The sequence below is a fragment of the Anser brachyrhynchus genome (genome assembly GCF_964034855.1).
Source record: "Anser brachyrhynchus genome assembly, chromosome: 5".
Lineage (NCBI taxonomy): Eukaryota > Metazoa > Chordata > Aves > Anseriformes > Anatidae > Anser > Anser brachyrhynchus.
The window spans coordinates 58,673,521-58,694,034 of record NC_137699.1 but is presented as its reverse complement, the minus strand read 5'-3'; the positions used below and the strand labels follow the sequence as shown (position 1 = coordinate 58,694,034).

General features: G+C 37.9%; 1 long non-coding RNA gene across 2 annotated transcripts; it reads right to left on the bottom strand.

Annotated features, from left to right (window-relative positions):
- Positions 1-1,432: 1,432 nt before the first annotated feature.
- Positions 1,433-20,249, bottom strand: LOC308196357. 2 transcript variants are annotated; one of them, XR_013952167.1, is made up of 6 exons: positions 19,735-20,249; positions 12,339-12,508; positions 10,879-11,067; positions 7,428-7,481; positions 3,470-3,690; positions 1,433-2,681 (listed from the first exon to the last, which is right to left on the bottom strand). It is a non-coding gene; the product is annotated as an uncharacterized lncRNA (long non-coding RNA). The 2 variants fall into 2 exon arrangements; XR_013952168.1 differs by lacking the exon at positions 1,433-2,681 and having other exon boundaries at positions 3,073-3,690.
- Positions 20,250-20,514: the final 265 nt, after the last annotated feature.

Here is a 20,514-nt window from a genome sequence, read left to right as displayed (position 1 = left end):
ATAATCAGAAACATATCAGCTTGAATGTGACCAAAAAGTTGCAAAAATATTTCCCCGCAGAAGTCACAGTTCCTAGATTTGGGGAAACAAGATGTTTTACCACGACATAGCACGCAGTAAGATTTGTGTTGCCTACTATTTCCTGAGTTGCATTCCTCCTTCCCTTTTGCTTCCCTTTTTGGTAAGAAAAAATAAAATAACTGACAAAATAGACCTAATTTTCACCTGACTCCAACTAGCATTCCTTTTGATTTTGATTTCGTTTTAGTGCCTTATAATTTTCTACTGGATTGGGTTACTAGGACAATTTATAAAAATATAATCAGAAAAGCAAAGTGTAAGTACTTTCTTTGTTCTAAAATATCAGATGATTAATATACATATAAATTTGTTTGAATAACCGTCTAACGTATGAGTGTTTGTTCACGGCCTATAAGAGATCCTAAAACATTCCACATAGTTTGTAATACCTAGATTTCTCTGAAGCTATGTTTAAGGCAGATTCCGTAATAAAAATGCATTCCCACTGAATAAGAAGGTAATAGCTATGAATGATAAGTGAGAGCATGCCTATAGTCTATTACTTCCTGTTTTTCATTCCTTCTTCTAGTTATAGACTTGAAGTTCGTTGGTATATTTAGAATTACAGCAACTGGATGTTCTTCATCCAGCAGGTCATGTTCCTCAAAGTATCATGAAGACAGTGTGGCACAGACAGGAAAGGTACTGAACATTTTGTTTCTTATTATGAGAAAGAAAATTTTCCTCCTGAACACTTGGAACAACTTTGATCTCCTACAATTATCATTATTGAACTGCACCTGAAGATGCGCCCAACTTAACAATAAGGCTGCCTAAAACATAACATTAAACATAGGTCTGTATGCGTATATACATACATATTTAGGTATTTTACACTTCCTTCAACATGTAGTTCAACATATATTATAAATACAGTTCTGGAAGGACAAAGTGAAGCCAAAAACATCCACATAGATGTTTGCCAAATTTTTTTTTGGGGTGGCAACTGGTCACTTGTGATCATTTCTTCTTCTACTTGCTGTTCAGATACAATGGAGTCATGAGAGTGTGCAGATAAATAGGTAAGAGAAGGAGGTGATGTGTTTTTTCTGAATATTGTTCAGTCTTTTAACATCCAGCCTCCAAAAGGAAGCTTTGCAGTTTAAGAGGAACTCAATTAGGGGACCAAATGCAATAAACAAGTAAGTAAAAGGAATATACTTCAAAATAAACCTGTGAATCTACGTGTATATGAAATTAGCATTCCATCAAATAAAAAACCATCCTGCTCACACTTTGTACTTTAAATGGCTTAAATGAATATTCCACATTTAATATGCTTTGAACTGGATATTTTTTAAATTTGTCACAAATAGAAAGAACACAATTATTAATGAATACATTACATTAAGCTGGGTTACTGGAGTAAAGCCTACCAGGAATGCTAGGAGTCCAAAGAATATGCATTCATTAAATTAAAAGCATGAAAAAATACATATAGTTCTTCACCAGCTACATGACAGAAAGCTTACAAGCGTATCTTCTCTCATTGCAGTTGGGCATTCATTTGTTTGTACTGCCCTGGATCAAAATAATCTAATCACAAAAAGAATTAACAAATACTTCCTTTACTATGACTTATGTTAACCACCATTGCAGGTACTCAAGGCATATATTCTTGAAGCCTTGGAAATGCCTAATTTGGTCCAAATGTTTGAACCAGAGATCACAGAACTGACAGTTGCCTGGAGTCTATACCTAAAATATGTCTGTGAAATGGGAGAGAAGCAGAACTGCAGGATTTATGCAAGACAGATGATCAGTGAAGGACAGTACCAGCAAGTTAGTGGAATGCAATTAGAACTCAGACTTCTGACATTAATTCCTCTCTTCAGGGTTTACTCATGTTCCTCACCAGCTTTGAACAGTGAGAATGTATGGGATAAAATTAACCACTGTAAGAGATTTTAAGAGATTCTTTTTCCAGCTTGGCTACCATTCTTCTGGAATACATTCTTTTTCTTCCTTTGTAGGGTGCTCAGATTCAACATCAGTAGGAATCAGTCTCACTGACTCCTTAACAATTTTAAAGAAATCTGTTAGACTTTCAGGAGAGACTGATGTAGACCATAACATCACAGCTGGTGGTTATCTGCAGTTTGAGGAATCTTTCAAAAATTAAAACTGGGCAGGTAGACAGAAGAAAAGGTTTAGAAAAAAATGTGTCACAATTACCTCCTTTCCTGGGTTTTGAGTTTCCTTCTCTGTGTTTGCTCCTACAGAACATTTCCTCTGACATGATCCACAACTACACTTATTTTTGTTATATCTTTTCTCTAAATTTACTTTTTTGGTCATGTTTACAAGGTATTTTTAACTGTCCTGTATGCCATGAGAAGGATTATTGTTAGAAAGCAAACAGCAAATAGCTGGATGTTGGTACAGAAAAACCGTAAGACTGAACCAGTGAGAAGAAAAGAGTTGTTTGAGATACACAAACATAACTTATTGAGACATTCTAGTGATCCTATTCATAAAGTGTACCTATTTCCTGAACATTTAGTCAGTCTTCATCTCTGTAGATTCCTTAGGAAATGAGCCTGTTATGTCTTTGGCTTAAAATTTCCATGAGATTTTGAACACCTGCAGTCTTGATATACCTAAATAAAAGGGTAATAGGAAAGAGAGCTATTCTGTGTATTGCAAGAGAAAAGCCAGGCACAGAATCCAGCTTCATATTCTAATCACTTGAAGCTAGGGTCCACATCATTCCACTTCTGATTTTAGTGAACATATTTACTGACATTCAGGTTGCTCTGAGACTTGAAGGAAAAATAGTTTGAAAGCTATCTGGATGTTCTAACTCATTCTTTAAGTAATTTAAAGAGTTACCCTACTTATTTAATATTTATAACTGATGCAATCAATGTGTTTATATTAAAATATATTATCTTTGTAACATGTTCTGTGAAGCCAGCAAGTGAAGCCACTGAGGTGAACCAGTAAATGCGGTTACTTACACAGCAATGTGCTAATAACAGAACTGGTATGGAAGTGATAAGACTGTTACTAGAAGGGTTTTTAGGATAAAAGCATACACACATCAAGATTGCTTTTAATTAAATCTCTAAAATTGTTCTTTGTTCATTTTTTAAAACTCTGGATAAACCAACTCTTAATTGCCTTTTAAAGGATCAGGACAGTTATTGTGATTCCTCTCTTACAAACAGTAATTTTCTTCTTCAGTGTATTGTATCTATCTTTGTCGCAAAAATCATTCTTAACAGGTTGCTGAAGAAGTCTCTCAAAAACTCCTTAAGCTATCATCGTATGAACAAAGAGTCAATTTGAATTAGCTAGAGCACCCAAATCGGTTTAATAATCTTTTTAAGAGTCTCTTGAGAGCTTAATGATTTGCTTTAATAGCAATAGGCAGCAAAAAAAGTACCTGGCTGTATTTTTTCCTTGTCTTGCTATTTCTTCAAGTGGTCTTTTGGCTGAGCACAGCTCATTAGTGACTGCTTCCAACATATGATGTCTTTGTCTTTCTGTTTCACAGCCTGCAGAGACTTGTTCTCTTCTCAAACTGACAACCTTTCCAAGTACCTCTTTATCTTTAGTCATCTAGAATTCTTCCAAAAATATTTGGGGTTCTCCTGTGACTTTTTCCTGCAAAGTATATTTCATAAAGACAGGAAATAGATCAGAAATTTCATTAATACATTCTTCATGTAAACAAGGAGCTAAATTCCCCAGACTTTGTAATACACATCTTCGGTGCAATTCAACAAACAGTTTAAAGTGAAAATGATAATCTAGGGCAAATCGTCAAGCAATTATCTTTATTTTGGGAAATATGTAGGTGATAAAAAAAACCAGATATATACCTACTGATTTTCATAAAACACCTAGGGTCAAACGGAGACATCTTGTTCCAGCTGATAGAGGTTTGGGTTAAAACATTAAATCTGCATGTGCTAATCTCTTGTGCTCACTGCTATAACTTGTGCAACACTGTGTGCATTCACGTGACTTGCAAAGAGCTGCCTAAAATTGTCTCCCTCCATGCTACTGTATTTAGAAATCTGCAGCAATGTCCCCTACCTGGTCAGTAAGATGGGTATGCTGTACTCATATTTCAGATAGTAAATTGAGCCTGTAACTGTTGGTTTGGTGTCTTCCTTTCACTGAGCTGGTTTTGAAGTTTCTCAGCATGGTTGTGAGTTCTGAGGAACTTTCAGCATTCAAACAAATTTGTTGCTGTTCATCTTTCTCAGGCTGTTTAAATCTCCTCTTGTATTTGTTCATCTGCCATCTTCACATTTATCTCCCCCCCTTTGGAACCCTTACCCTTATTAATTTTATACAGCACATGCTATAAGAGACTTGGATTCTTCCTGTTAACATTTGACACCTCTTCTTCACTAAAACAAAGACAACCTGATGAACAGGTTTGAAAGTAAGGGCAGGGTGACACAGTTTCTTCTCTACATACATACATTATTAGTTCAAAGTGTTTTGATGCATTTATGAATTTACTGATTTAGTAACAGCTATTGGATTATATGATGTTTGGAAAGTAAACTAGAATTGTTTCTGAGCACTGAAAATGTTTTATTGGTCTAGCAATCCCTGAGTGAGAAAAGGAGTATGTTCTTCTTGTAAAGTATTAGGAAGGGACCCAATTTTCCTCCATGATGAGGCTCACCAGGAAAAATATTGCTGGAGATCTGTCTGAGATGCATGTGTGATGTACTCCTTCTCTGCTCTTAGATAAATTGCCAAAGACAGGTTCTTTTTTCAGCTCTACTGATGAGATTTTTCATTTGAAGTTTGCTTCAAGAAAACTTGCTGTAATATGTGGAATACGTTTTATTTTAACAGTACTTTGCCAACCAATAGCATGTCTGAAGTACAAGCAGATTGAAGTTATGGATTTCTGTACTCTGTAGGAAGGGTTTGTACATGAAAAGGGAATATATTTTTATACTTTTAATTATTACTAGTGAGTAATCATTAGATTCATAATCCGGTTCTCCATATATTAAATTTCTGCTCATCAGGTTCCTACATGGTTTCCTATGGAATCACAGAACCTGACACAAGACTACTGCAGCCTGGTGAGATTGACCTGCTGCCCTGAACAAGAAAACCACCATGAACAGAACAGGATCAATCAACTGGCTTTCAGAGGTGAACATGAATATTTACACTGCCTTTCCCTGTAGGTCAGATGTGCAATTTTTAGTGGCAGAGATATTTTGTTCTCATTCACTGAGCTGCTCCACATCTTACAAGAACACGGCAAGAATCCAGATCTCTGTTAAACTAAAGTGCTTTATCCTCAGCATCCACGTCCTTTCCTCCATGTGTGTTCTACAGGAAACATGAATGTAAGCAGCGTTAAATTAATTTTACCATTGTTCTAGCCCAGATTACTAAGAAATTAATTAATAGTGTCTGTCTTTTAAAAAAATTGCTTAGTATTTGCCTTCCTTTTTGAATTCTTGTTCTTCAAGGAATACTATCTCAAATACATTTTAGGCAAAGACACGGATGGTGTCTAGCATATCAATAGGAAATGTCATCAAAGTTTTAACACCAAGATATTACACTAAAATGGAATTGCCTTTATTATATTTGATTATTCAATTAAATTAAGTTATAGAAGTGCCTAGGCATAAAGAATATAGTCAGGTGTTCTTTTATGTGCTGTACAGCAGCAAAGGGAACAGAGAAGATGGATTTAGGTAGGATGACCCAGAAATCAGCAGAAGTACCATTTGTATTTATTCCTAACCTCCTCACAGACCAATGTGTAGCACTCTAGAAGTGAGTGTGTGTAATTGGATGAAGGATCAGAGAAAGTAATAGGAAAGGGAAATGAGAAAAGTCATGACAAACAATGAAAAAAAGCACTACAGGGGAAAAAGTAGTAAAAGGAAATTGTAATACAGTTCCCAATTGATTCAATCACTTGGATTGTCTTTTGCCTTCAATACCTGCCTCTTCTCCCTGAAAGTGTTGATTATTTTAAACTGTTTTGAGAGTTGCCTGTGCCTTAAGAGTTGTCCTCTCCTGCTAAATATCTAGTGCCACTGCCTCGTGAAGGCTAAACACAGTTTAAATGAGACAGCAGGATATCAGAGCTGTTATTGCAACAATGTCCACTATTCTTTCTTTTGAATCTTGTTCTTTCTGCATGCAAACTTTCCTCCCCAAGCTTTCTTTTCCAATTGTTTCAAATGCTTGAAGTACATCTCCAACTTTACATGTCTTCCTCAGAACCTTGTGGTAAGAATCTCACCGCTACTCTAGACAACAGTTTAGCAACTGAATGTTTCAGAATAACAGAATAATTTAGGTCATTTGAATTTCACTGTTCAGAGCAGGTACATTTGAAATTAGGTTTCTTGGAGCCTTCTCTAGTCAAATTCTAAATAACTACGAGGACTAAGGCTCCATAACCTCTTTGGGCTACTTGTACCGGTGCTGATTCAGTCTCATAGTGAAGAATTTTGGAATTGAAATTTTCATTACTGCAATTTGTTTCTGTTGCTTCTTGCCCTTTTTTGTTTGTTTGTTTGTTTGTTTGTTGTTCACATGAATGGAGAGTCTGGCTCTGTTTTCTAGCCAGTGTTTATTGAGGTATTTCAATTAGATCAATTAATCTTTTTCTTTTATTCAAGAATGGCTACTACAATTCAACAATTATCTCTGGCACTGAACACACTCATTTCTTCTTGGTATCTCTCACCCTGTTCACTTCTAAAAGTGTTTACAGACTATCGTCCTTGTAGGCAAATCCATGCAGGAAGAATGGAGGCCAGTGAGAGCTGCTTAGCCACCAGAGATAATGTTCCAACAGGGTGGTGCAGAGGATGCTCTGCAGAAGGACATGCCCATAGGTACTTGCATCCAGTCTGTGTTTCCAAAACTAGACAGCTCAATGACCAAGGGATCGCAACACATGCCAGCTGAATAATCATTCCCACTTGAGACCGTAATTTTTTTCATCATGCAATTTGATGGCCATTTCCTTCCATATTCTTGGTTAACAGCAAAGTGAGAATGCTCTCCTACAAAAACATTGGATAAAAGAGATGTGCCCTGCCTTTATTAATCTGCATTTGTAGTGTGCGGAAGTGAATACTCAGAGTACTCCTATATCGCTCCAGAGGAAGTCAGGGAGTTCAGGAATAGTGGACTGCGGTAGCCTGGGAAATCAATGGTCCATTTTGTTACTTATTCTGCCTCCTATCAAAACAGTCATGACTATATCAAAAAGTATGCCTGTACTGTAGAGATATTTGAGATGTCTTTACTAAGTACAAGTACCAGGAGCATATAACTATGACAGCTTAGTGTTTCATACAGCCTTAATTTCTCTGTCAAGAAGTTCTTACCTCTCTGATGCCACAGCCTCGATGGCTTCCAGTAGGTCTATATGAAGCTGCCCACTGCAATGCAGACAAAGACTGAGGAAAATAAAAACCTTCACAACAATACAGCTGAGATGTCCAACATTAAACAGTATGACCAGTACGTTTCTGGTTACCAATAACTTACATTGTGAATTCTGAACATTGCATAATTATTTCTAATCAAGTAAAAACAGACGCTATGTTAAATTGTGTAGGAGTATGTTTTATTTTAAAATTTCACTGCAAATTGACCATGAGTTCGTTTTAATTTGAATTTTTTGAGAACAAGAGTAAATGTAATAGAGTAAATAGAAAAAAAATATAGCTAAGTGTATTATTAGCTCTATTGCAGTTCCACCAAAATAATATTAAGTAGACATCTGCTTTTAAAATACAGTGGGGAAGGGGAGAAAAATCATCTTAAAAAAATATTAAGAAAAATGTTATTCAAGTACTTTCAAGTACAATGTAATTAATGAAGGGATTTTTTTTCATAATCTGATACAACTAAAAAAAAAAAAGATATTTCACCAAGTGTGAAATTTATTATTCTAGTCACAAAGTAAAATATTTTTTAAAATAACTTGTATTTTCAAGCAAAATGATCCTATGACATGCTTATGACTATACCTACCTGTTCTGAGAGCAAACATAGGATCCATATGATCCTACGATCACATTTTACAACTGGTTTTTTGTGTGTGTATTTTTTTTTCCAAAAACTTCAAGGAAAGGGAATAATGTATTTTTTGAGGACACTTCGGAAAAGCAACAAAAGGGAAAAGACTAATGATGTGAAGGGAGAGAAATTGCCTGGTTTCTAGGAAGAAATAAGAACTAACAATGGTTTCCTGTGCAACAGAGCAAAATGGGGGAACTCAGAAGATCTTGGATAGGGCCACATAGTACACGTAGGGCCACATAATACACATGCATTATTTCTTGAATCTGTGGTGCATTTTGCTGCTACATGGGCCAAAATGAGTACCATTCTTTCTCAGGAAGCAGGCTAATTTAATGTGTAGTATAAGGCTGGGAAAAGAAGTTAGCAGCCTTCAGCCAGAAAAACTGCAAGGCCCTGGGAACTAAGCAAGAGTAAAGAATAAGGAATTTTTCAGCTCTCCACTTCCTCACTGGCCCTAGACCCTAAGCGATGAGTGCCTCTGTCACTGGTCTTTGCCATCAGGAGGAACAACCCACTTGTGCAGAAAATTTAGGAAAGAGTTAATGAGGCTTGTAAGGAAGACCCATGCAAATAGTGGGCATGTATGAAGAGCCTGCCAAGAAGTGGTGGCATAGCTGTGTGGGACAGCAAGCTTGTGTGATGTGCTCCTATCGAAATACTCTGTATACCAGAGGCAAAGAACAGAATAGACGCAGCTGGCTTGAGCTATCTGGCTTAGGGAACCCATAGCCAACTTTGAGCTTAATTACTGAAGAGAGCAGAAAAGGATTCTACAGTTCTCTGGTTTGTGCTCCCTCCCATGCAGATCAAAAAACTCCTTGTGCTCAGAAAAATATTCTGCCAATTCTGTCTGCTGGCAGCATATACCAATGGAAAGAAAACATCTTAAAATGAGACATCTTCCTATAATACAGTCAACTTAGAGAAAAACATTTGGTAGGAGATGTAAATATTTGTGGAAATTCTGTATCATCACTTTGCTATAAATTGCACTGACTTGTTTTTGGTTTTGTTTTTGGTTTTGTTAGTGCTGTTTCTACAATACGGATAGTGGAGGTACAAGTCCAAATAACACTGTTTTATTGTAACAATTTTACAAAAGTTTTTCATGGAAAATTCATCCATGTCACATTCTCTTCAAAATTTGTGAATTTTCACTATAGACAAATTTAGCCATTGTCAGTCTGACTTATTCAAAATATGAATAGAGCAGACATTTGGAGACTAAGCGTTTTTCAACATAATCATAAATTATGCAGGACATATTGCTTTCAGATTTATCAGAAAGGCTGGAAAGCAGCAGGGATGTCTGCCACATCTATGCAAAGTCATTATGTTCAATCTTTATCCTGCATGTGAAGAAAAAGCAAGTAAGAGAAGTGCTGTAGCAGGTGTTAGGAAAGACTGAAAAGGAAGAAAGCTTCACTGAGGTAAACTCCACATATTCTATGCAACCTTCCCCTTTAATGTTTCTCAAAAGCACAGGTCTAAAAGGCAGTCCAAATCTTTCCAAATGCTTGCAGATTTTCAGGATGCTGACGTGAAGCAGATAACAGAAACAAAAGGTTTTTTTGGGACACGTGGTTCTGTATGCCATATTTTGACAACTGATGTAGCTGAAGCACTTCAAGTTCTCCCATGGGATATAATTTATACTGCAGAATTCAATGAAATGCAATGTACCCAGTGCTAGGATGGAAGCTAAAACATTCTACATTTGAAGATTTATGATAAATCCTAAAGGAAATGGCTATTTAAATTAGACAGATGCATGCTTGCACATTTCCAGAATCTTCATTGCACAGATTTATTATATCATTTTTTAGCTGGTTTTGTATCACTCAGTCATGCAGCTGTTGCTCAGGAGTGCAGCCAACCAAGGCAGGCTCTGGGTAGTTTTAGTCTTGTCCTTGGAGGCAAACAGAGTTTTAACTTAGTGCTTTTATTCCCCCTCTTTATGTGGAAGTTTGTGGGATTAGACCTTGGCAAATATTTTGGATGTCTCTAGGAAAATAATATTGTTCCTTTCAGTATTCTGTGTGGTCAGTACAGCCTCACATCTCTCAAAGCCACAAAATAACATCAAGGCATTATGTCTCAGGCTGTGAAGATGGTCAAAACTGACTAGCACCAACTTCACTGAGAAAAACTGCAAGGATTTTTTCCTGCCTATTAAATAGTGTATATATTGATGTTTTCTAAGAGAAAGACCATGACTTTGTTGCCTTTTTTAAGTCTTTTTATGATACCTAAATACACCAGTATTCCCATAGTGCTCTTTTCACAGGAAGATGCTCACTGTTCCCTTTCCTTACAAGTTGTACACCACCAAAATGGATAAAAACCCTTTTATATTTCATTACCTTTTGACTTTTTGTTTTACAGGACAAAACCCGAATGTTCTTCTCATGCCTGAAGCAAGGATAGCACCTGTACTTTATGTTCTTTACTGCGGAATTACTTTCAAGACCCTTCTGCATTATCCAATATTCCCATAACTTAGTAACAAGGAAATACCTGGGCACTAAAGCCCAACAACAAGAGAAAGTGACCTGCTGTTGAACTTGAGAACAGCAAGTACTGTGCCTTAGCACAGTAGCAGTTTGTGGTACCATAAATTAATGTATTTTTTTCTCACAACAATGTAAAAAGGACATCTTGATTTCCTTTTTTGCTAAATAACATAGCTCTTCACAGTGATGCTAGCCAATTGATAATTGTCAGAATAAGTAAATGAGAATTCCCTACCTTTTCTTGGTATCACTGGTTGGTTGATGAAGCCAGCTGCTGCTGCTTGTTCCCTTTACTGTATTTCTCAAGGTAAAGTCACTTTAGCTTGCCTACTAATTTTAAATGTAATTTCCTGAGCAGTCAATGTTTTTCCAGAGTGCAGTGCTGGTCTTCCCCAGTCAATGTTCTTCCGAAGCACTGTGAATTCTGTAGTTAAAAAGGGCAGGTGCCTGGTGGAAGTGCCACAGTTTTCTGTCCTACTTATGGCTCAAGTCGATGAATGAAAGTAATATTGAACCGTATATAATGCAATATGGGAATACTAGTCTTATTCAACAGCAAACACCTTTCATTATTTACACAAACCTTTTATGTATTTGTGGATATACCAAGTGAATGGCAAGTCAACAAAGGAATTATTTTGCTTCTGAGATGCCATTGCTTACACTGACCGAGAACAGCTGGTGAGGATGTTTCTTCACCAGCTGGAAATTGCTGCACAAGGACATGTTGGTTACAGTGAGGAACCCAAGTATATAACGCTTCAAAGAGGACACCTTGTCTCCCTAGAAACTTTTCTTTCAGCACAAAAACAACAACAACAACAACAAAACAAACTACAGATGCTCTGCCAGCGCTACTCTATCACTATTTTAGCTAGAGTTCACTTCAGTCAGCAATGGAGAGAGAGAAGTTGCTTCAAATTTATAGTGATATTACTGGTTTCTCTGTAGACTGAACTGTACTACAGACTAAACTGAACTACAGTTCTGTTTTGAACTGTAGACTCTAATCACATCCACTGAGGCCTTGGTCCCAGACACAGCATGTCTGGTGTATGTGCTGCTGCACATACAAAAAAAAAAAAAAAAAACCTGATGTATTAGCTCTTAACTAAGCCCATTCTTGCACTTTGGGTAAGTACTGGTCTCAGGTGGGATTTGATAATAATACTGGAGAGATGATTATGTGCATCTTTTTACATTTCCATTCAGCTTTTACTGGCTGTGGATATGTTTATTCTGCTTCAGTACAAAGCTGGAACACAAGATTTTAAATTCACCTGTGATGCTACCTGAATATAACTCACAGTTGCATATCACCACTCACCTCATTATTAGCTAAGCCACTAGACTTTAAAACCACACAGTAGGGTAGTGTGCTTAGTCTTCACCACCCTGAAGGAGAATTATCTCAGCTGAGAGCCAGCTGTATCCACTCACCCAGAAATATGCTCCACACGTGCTGGAGTTGCTGAGAAGGGCAGACAAGCTCCTTCACCATCTCCTATTAAATCAGTGATGATGGATTTGACCAGAGAAAACAGCAAAACCAAGTGTCCCCTCTAGAAAGATGGGACAAAAGATTCTTTCCCTTGGCAGCACAGAGGAGTGGAGCCATGAAAACCTTATCATGGAAGCCACTGTGATGATTTCCCTCACTATCTTGCAAATAAAGATAGAGTTGAATACCCTTACCTTTGTTAGTAGAAATCCCAGCAGATCCTCTTGCCATTAATGTCATATAAGAGGACAACCTGTCTCTGGCCTCTCAGCTTCTTCTCTAGGCTGTTTATACTCTTCTTTCCTTCTCTCCATAGACACATCCATAATAAAATATTAACAAGCACTCTTCAGAACAAAAACGGCTGGAAGTGGAATCAAGGGATAAGCAAACGTCAAGAAAGTTACAGCTGCAGGTTTCTCTTTGATATTTCTTGACTTCTCGGGTAGACAAGCCAGTTTAAGTTAGGAAAACTTTTCCAGCAGTAGTTACTGCTGTTTCTAAAAAGCTGCAGCTATATGTGATTTTCATAGATTTTCATGAAGACAATGAATAGTCTTATATATATGTACCTGTAACACTGAAATAGTCTTATATATTGGACACAGGACTGCATATGACAGTCTATAACAGTTATTTTTTCATTAAAATATTTGAAAATGTTTGTTAAGACATAGCTTCAGTGTAGTGTCAAGATTTTAATATTCTTGTTAAAATTGCATCTCCTCAGAGGAAGCAATTACATTGCTTGCATACTGCTTCCACAGTCATTACTGCTAGTGAGAGGCAACCCACAGGTATTTTGTCAGCTTCATAACTTCTTAAATGAACATGATAGCAATCAATAGCAAAAATAATGAGGCAGTCATACTCCAATGCTATTTGAAAGAGTATCCTTGTATATTACCTGTGCTGCCCTCCGTGGCTTAGTCTGACTGTTCAGTACCACCCACCCAGTCATACCATCTTTTCGTCTTTCTGTCCAGAGGATGCCTGCACTATTTGTGTTGACCCACCACTCCATAAGTGGCGAAGAGAGCAAGAAGGGTTGTGATCAGGTAAAGAATTCTGTACCACAAGGAGAATGGGAGAGTCCCAGTGCCCCCAGTTGTACCTCACGGTGTAACCTCCGACACAGAATAAAGTCCCTAGGAAGGTTCACAGACTCCTACTGAGAGACTTTCCAACCCACAATTATTTACTCTGAAACCACACTAACATCTGCTTAATGGTACTGTGACACCATCGATCATGAAAGAATATAAATTTCATCTTTTATAATTACTATTCACAGCATTCAAGGTAGTAAGCACAGGAAAAGCCTGGATGATCCACATCTTGTAACTCCAGGAATAATGATATTCCAAATGCCATCACATTGCACATCCCTTGGCCACTCTGTTCAGTCCCATAACATATGCTGAATGATGCCTGAACTCTCTCCTAACTCCTGGCAGAGATACCTCATGGGTGTGCTGGATCCAGACAGGTTATCACGGTTCCCTTTCATTTAAAGCATCACATGTCTTAATGCTATAGTCAAATTGTTAACAATCATAATGCTGTACAACTGACAGTTGTGAAAAGGACATGTAATTCTACTTCAGACACTTTTTCAGTTCTCAGACTCTTTCACTACTGAATGTACGAATCCTGATATTTGACTGTGACTCTACAGTGGTTACAGGGGCAGCAACTTCTTTTAGTTACTTGACATGAGCTTTCAAGGACTGCATGTGAGACTGCCAAGAATGATTATCTTTTTTTTTTTTTTTTTTGTAGATTCTTAACTCCGACTTCATTCCTTGCAAAGGTTCCTTTTTGGTTAACCAACTGGCTTTAGAGAAGCCATACCAAAGGAAAAAAAAAAAAAAAGATAGAAAAAGATAGTTTTCCTAGGCCCATTTCTGTACACTTGACGGTGTATATAATAAACATATCTCTATATTCCTCCCAGATCACCTGACCCTGCTTCTTCCTCTTTATGCTTCCTTTCTATTTTTGTTTTTTACTCACTTATTGATCTATGCTTTCCTCCTGCCACCTTTGCTTAATTTTCTGTACATGTGGATGGATCGTTTATGGTGATCTTTGAAAATCAGCCAGCTCTCCCGAGCCATTCTTCTCATCAGGAACATATCTTATGGGAGTCTCCCAAGCAGATCCCCTGAACAAGCCGAAATCTAGGACTTGCTCTTCCAAAGTCCAGGGCTATGACCTTGCTATATGCCTTGTTCCCTCCTCTTAGGATGTTGAGCTCCACTATCTTATGGTCTACTTGGCACTATACCTGCAGTCTGGGAAAAGGCAGCTCAGAAATGAAAAACTTTTTTACTGTTGGATATTGCTATGCTTTGTGTGATGGTAACTAGGAAAAAAATAAACAAACAGTAGCAAAATTACACCCCAAATGTACTTGACAGCTACAAAACTCAGTACCATTTAAAATAACTTCTATGGTGGGTAAAGTAAAATTGTCTGAAAGAACTTTTAGACAAAACTGAGATGTTTAGTGCCCCTACAACATTACAGCACTATTAAAGTCCAAATTTCCATTTTTAAACCACTCTGCAAACATAGCTTAATCAATTGTTTAGTTCTCTGCATAATCATTGCCCAAGTTCCACGTCAAGCTAAAGAATTTATGTTTAAAATAAACTTTTTTTAGCTTGCCCACAGCTATCTCATCTGTTGGTGTGAGGAGTCCACAGGAGACATGTTACAGGCAAAGCAGAAAAGCAGGATCATCTGATAAAACTTATCATTTTGTTGATCTCCCAGGTGGGAAGGGAGCACAAAATAGGAACGACCTCCTTCATTAAGTACTGTGTCCTTCTTGCTCCTCTCTCCTCTGACCTCTGCCTCTCCCCAAGCTCTCTTCTACTGAAACAGAGGATTTTGTCTCTAGTTTTATATCTTATAAAGCTGTGCTTTGCTTAACCAGAACCCCCAGATGCCAATAAGCAGAATAAAGTACTGAATTCCTGCAGTAGCAGTATCATTTATTGACAGGGCCATTAGCATTTGTTGCAGGATCTGCCTGGCAGTTAACATAAGAAATCGGCTGTGAACCATTTCCTATGTCTTTATATTGCAAAAATCTCCCTGCATTAAAATGTTGTGTTCTTCAATGTCACGCTGACAGCTCCCTCACTCTCACACGCATACATACATGTTCTAATTTTAAATATGGAAAACACTGAAATAGGAAAATTGAGGTAGCTGTTTGGTGGCCATTAGGGTCTTCAACTACAACATTCTGTTTTAATCTACTCAGTTCAAATTTTTTATTAAGTGATACAGTATGTAACACGACCCTTGAGAACTAGCAGGAGGGTAAAAGGAAAGAAATTTGATTTTACTTGCCATACTAAAAGCCCATTTGCTTTGTGATCAACAAAAGGTCAGGGACATTTTGTTATTGCAACAAATTGCATCAATTATGATCTGTCCAATCTCTCTCTGCAAAAGTAACATGCACACAAGTTACCTGCAGGCTCCAGGCTCAGTTCCTTGTTTTACTGTGGGTTTTAACTTTGGGGGAAAAAAATGCTATTAGACAGGCTCAACACAATTAACTAAATACTTTTGGTTATGGCGTGCAATAGCTTATTGAAGAAGTGGCTTGAGAAAACCGATTGCACTATTAAGTCCCTGCATCCAGACATGGGAAAAGGGTGGTTTTTTTATTCCTTCAAACACAAAATCAAACTGAGATTACTGAGTGCCAGAATTAGGGTAGGCATACAAAGGAATGATCACTCCACACATGAGCCTTTCCTTATACTCTTACCTGTATATCTGTTACCGATCACTATTAGAAATCAGATATTTTTGTAAGTAGAACATTGTCCTAAAATGTGTTAATTCATAGGTATTATTAATTATGAATTGTATTTTTTATTCCACTTTCTGAAGGAAGGAAAATCCTGCATTTCTTAGAAGAAATAATCAACTTGTGGAAGGAGTTAGAAGCTGTCATGCTTAGTTCAGGACTGCTCAGTTCTGCAAATTCTGCAAACATTTAGATATTTTTGGTGAATATGTGGTTCATAATCAAATTTAAAATCTGGTGAGTTTTGATGGTTTAAGATTTTGATGCAGCTGTTTCTCATGTACCTGCAGATGCAGTCTGTGGGTCTCTGCCTGCACCTTAAGGTTATGTTGTTCCCTGCCCATGAAAGAAATAGATTTTTTAAATTACTGCACAAATGACCATACTTCCATTTTACATAAAAGACATCTGAAGAACAACTTCCCTTGAAGTATAATACTCCATCTTGCATAGAGGTTCCTTGGGAGACCACTCACTTCCACTCCTTCCATTCCTTTATCATTCATACTGATAAAGAGAAAACCATGGCATCATCTTTCATGAAAAGGTATCTCTTCCCAGATTTTACAGTATAGTCCAGCCAACTAGGAAATATGCATGCCTGAATTTCTATTGCAAAACATTTCTGGTCCAAGAAAATATTTAGGCAAATGGCATGTAAAACTAAGGCTGTTCTTTGCAACTCACTCAAAGTAAACATATGATTCAGTAAAACATAAAAAGATGTTTTGTTATCACATTTTAAAATCATATGCAATAGAACATCATTAGAAAAAAGATGTAATGTAAGGCTAATAAATGCTTATCAGACAGTTTTGCAGGACCAGAATAATACATAAATGTGGTTACACCCAGTTTCTCTTTTTCAAGTCTCAGGCTATTAGCTGCCTGAGAGGTGCAGTTTTCCAAAATAAAATTTATTCTTTATTATTCATTTTAGCTTTAAATAAAAAATTACTTTAAAAAAAAATGCCGTTGTTGTTGTTAAAAATAATAGTAATACTCGTAGTAAGGAGTTCTCCCATAAGTGTATTAAGGGATTTTAAAACATCAGTAAACCTTCCTCTTCTCCTCACAACACTATGCTGACTGGTCCTAATGCTGTTATGTGCAATATCTGCAGTTTTTTGTGTCTGTACAATGAACAAGAACTCTGATGACGTGATTTCTAACTGCTGTTCCTGTTCTCATGGAAACAGGTATCAGAAGTAGGTACTTAAAACTAATCACAGTTTCATTTAAAATAAGTCCTTTGAGAAACCATGATTAGGTATAGGCATGAGTGTGTCCCCCTCCTTTTTTTTTTTCTTATTTTTTTTTAATATGGTCTTTGGTAGATGTTTTCCCTACCATCATTTATTTGCTATCCTCTTGGTGCAATCATCAGAGTGAAAGCTAACGAGTTCCAATCTGTGCATTTGTTTGCTGTGCTTGGTACAGTCTCCAGGTAACACTACCAATTATTATTATTGTTGTCTTATAACTGATGTGGTAGGAATCTGCTAGCACTATGACAATTATTTTGAAATTTTATTCTATTTTAGCACATTACTGAATTCAATTTTTTTGAATAAAGTTGACTTGAGTCATACCACAACAGAGTAGCTTTTGTCACTTATAAGTATCCTGAATTCATTACTATTTCTGTATCAGTTTTGGTTGAGTTGTACCAGCCTTAGCCATTCTGATACCCTCCTTAGGAAGCACTTGAAAGGGGAAAGGCAATCAGCTACAAATGATCTATATTATTTTTGGCCTGAAAAACAATATTGGTCTCAGTTTACAAAAGCTCTCAGTTTCAAAAACAAATCTGCTACTTTATGGGATCTTTTAGAATAAGCTAATCTAGTAGATGAGCCAACCAGCTACCCAGGAAGTAAAACAGTGACATTCTGACACATCAGTGATAAAAAATTTCATCCGGGAGACTGGGGCTTTGAAACTGTCCACCTGATCTCAATGTAACTATGTACTTATCAACAGCATGACTACACTGCAGAAAAGCCAAAATCATCAGGGGAAACGAAACATTTGACTAAGTGTAAGTGTAATCCATTTTGCAGGAGCTAGCAGTTGTGGCTTAGTGCCATCACAGAATCACAGAATCACAGAATCACAGGATGGTTTGGGTTGGAAGGGACCTTAATGATCATCTAATTCCAACTCCCCTGCCATGGGCAGGGACACCTTCCACTAGACCAGGTTGCCAAACCCCTGTCCAACCTGGCCTTGAGCACTTCCAGGGATGGGATTTTAGTGTCAGAAACAAGAGGTGTATTACCGGAAATGCATGAAATCTAATTTGGGGAGGACACAAGACATTTTACTTGAATGTGACATTCTTCCAGAAGAACTAACCAGGATTTCATGCAGACACCATTATCTCCCTACCTGCTACCACAATACCTGTCAGACCACACAGTTTCACCTGACAAAATGTAAGGAGTATGAGAACCACAGGAGAATGGCAGAGACGTAGACAAAGACATAGAAGACAGTATGAATTAAACAAGAAAACATAGCATCTTGTTGATTGCAGGATCTAGACTTGTCGTTCACAGATATAAATTTTTGGCCCAGATGGTAATACCTTTACTTATTTTGAGCAGCATTTTCCTAAACAACCTGGTCAGTCAGAGGAGGGGAGTATACTGGGCTATAAAATAAAAGATGCTATGCTATAGAAGATAACAGAGACTGTGAAAGTTTGCAGCCAAAATTCAAATCTTGCTGAGAATCTAGGCTGTTTATCAGATTTGAACAGGAAATGCAGCCAAAACAAGATTATTTTTATTTTTTTTTCCTCAAGCTCGAGCCAATCTGTTATGCAAGCATATAGAAAGTGAGCAAGCAAGAAGTGATCTATACTATCAAGATGTAAAAAAGTTAATATCTTGCTCAGACAAACTTCCCTAGTTGCTGGAAGGAAGGTGCAAAGTTATCACAATTAAAAGAAACTGCCTTCTGTAAAAGGACTAAGTGCTTCTCCTTCAAAAAGCACACAAGTTTGTTTCTCATGAATTGTGCTGTTCAGGTTAAAAGCAAATAGTACATAATAAGGCAAGTTATCTTTTGGCTGTAAATGAGGAAACGATTTCTACGATTCATGCTGCAGCCAGGAAAAGGCTGCAATGCCAGTTATAACATTTTAAAAATCCTTGTGATGCCATGAAAAAAAGCCAGAGGAGCCATGATTAATAATCAGACTTTTCACTCTCGTGGCTAGTCCCAACAGATGATGTTTGTATTTCCCTACTTCACCATGACTCTGAAGGATCTGTAATCCACATTGTAACATAACAATATTTATTTTATATATCTTAATATGAAGGCCGCTAATTTTCACCTGCAGGGCTGACTATTAATTACATGCCCTATTAGTTGCTTTTCTACAGTGATTGCAGGACTCTGCCCCCTTGGCTCCCCCAGCAGGACAGGCTTGGCCCTGTGCTCCGATCTCCCCACAGTGCTCACCCCCTACCTAGCCCTGAGTAAATGCCCCGCAAGCCTGTCTGGCTTCCAGGATACCTCAGGGACAGCCTGAACCTGCTTCCCCAATCCTTTGTGGCCTCCAGGCTCATCAGGAGTAGCCTGAAACACCCACCTCCCAACTCCAAGTGGCCTGTGCCACGTCCCTGTCATAATCTTGGCCAAACTCCATCACCCTTGCCATGTCCCCTTCACAGTTTCCTGTCCCTGTCTTGGATCTGTGACCACTGAAAGAGCCCTAGGAAAACCCACAGCAATTAGCTCACCCCGCAGGAAGTCTCCTCTGAGCCCCAGTTCCTGTGAGGTGTGAGAACACACCTTGCTGAGAGGGGATGCTGCCACCATTACAATAAGCCTTAATGGCCTTGACCACATCCTTGGGCAAAGACTGAAGAGCCTTTGGGACTTCAGTCTCTGCCCAAGCAGTTGTATGCAAATCTGTTGCCAGTCCTGTCTCAGGCCCTGCCTCCTGGAAGGACCTTAGAGATATGCCACAGGTGGCTGTTCTCCTGGATGACCCCATGGATGTACATTTCAGCTTTGTCTCCACGCCCGTCTCTGACTGCCTCCTAGACAGACTTTGGACTCAAGTAATCTATGGCCCAGTCTCCATTTGCTCCTGACTGGACTCCCTGTTTGGACCCTGGATCTGGTTCATCACTTGCCTGGTCTGGGACTGTGGACAGACCCATCTCGCTCTGCTCCCTGTGTTCAGACAGAGTATGGTCACCTGTCAGTGAGGGCATCCATGGGCACTACACATGCTGTGGTCACCTTTGGCGCCTGGTTCACCTTCCTTCAGGGAGCAGACAGCCCTTGCTGCTCCCTGACAATGACTCTGTAAACAAAAAATATTTAAGTTAGTCCTAACCTTCCTTCTTCCTTTATCCTGTCTGTAATAAAACAGAAGAGGATGAATAAAATGCTAGTATTTTGTTTCCTTTGGTAATAATAATGGGGCAATACATATGATATTGTTTTATAACAGAGATTCTTGCCTTCAGATGAAGCATGTACCCTGTTTTTTAGACTCATTATAAAGCAAG